A 537-nucleotide genomic window follows, 5' to 3' on the forward strand; every position below is an offset into this window, starting at 1 on the left:
TCGTTCTAGTCAAGTCGTGTTGCGGTTCTGCCCAGGTGAGCGCCTTGCAGGACATCGTCTGCGTTCTGAACCGAGAGGTGGAGCGCAGCTCTGTGACACTGGAGGCCTTCTCGCATCAGCACCGCCTGGACCAGGACAAGCTGGAGAACCTGAACAACAAGGTTCAGCAGCTGGAGCGGGTGCTGGCCATGCGCGACTTCCAGTTGTCTGAGACAGAACAGCTGGTGCGAGAGCTACAGTTCTGCACCTACGACGGCATCTTCGTCTGGAAGATCTCGGACTTCGCCCGCCGCAGGGTCGACGCCGTGGCCGGTCGGACGCCTGCCATGTTCTCGCCGGGTGAGCGGACGCGTTCGCACATGAGTCTTTGGAGTTTTGACGCGCTGTTGTGCAACGACTGAGAAACCCGATTCGGAAGCCTCAGTCATTTGATTCTGATCGGGTTTTTTCTTTGTAGTCCTAGTACAGACGTGGGTAATTATTTTCCCACCGTTGGCCAAACGAGAAGCAGAAAATATTGTAGAGGGCCGGGCCAAA

At 56.6% G+C, this 537-nt stretch overlaps 1 pseudogene; it reads left to right on the forward strand.

The window, feature by feature from the left end:
- Nucleotides 1-5: 5 nt before the first annotated feature.
- Nucleotides 6-531, forward strand: LOC109508734 (TNF receptor-associated factor 2 pseudogene; annotated as a pseudogene).
- The last annotated feature ends 6 nt before the right edge of the window (nt 532-537 follow it).

Source organism: Hippocampus comes, unplaced genomic scaffold, assembly GCF_001891065.2.
Source record: "Hippocampus comes isolate QL1 unplaced genomic scaffold, H_comes_QL1_v1.1 C16558694, whole genome shotgun sequence".
NCBI lineage: Eukaryota > Metazoa > Chordata > Actinopteri > Syngnathiformes > Syngnathidae > Hippocampus > Hippocampus comes.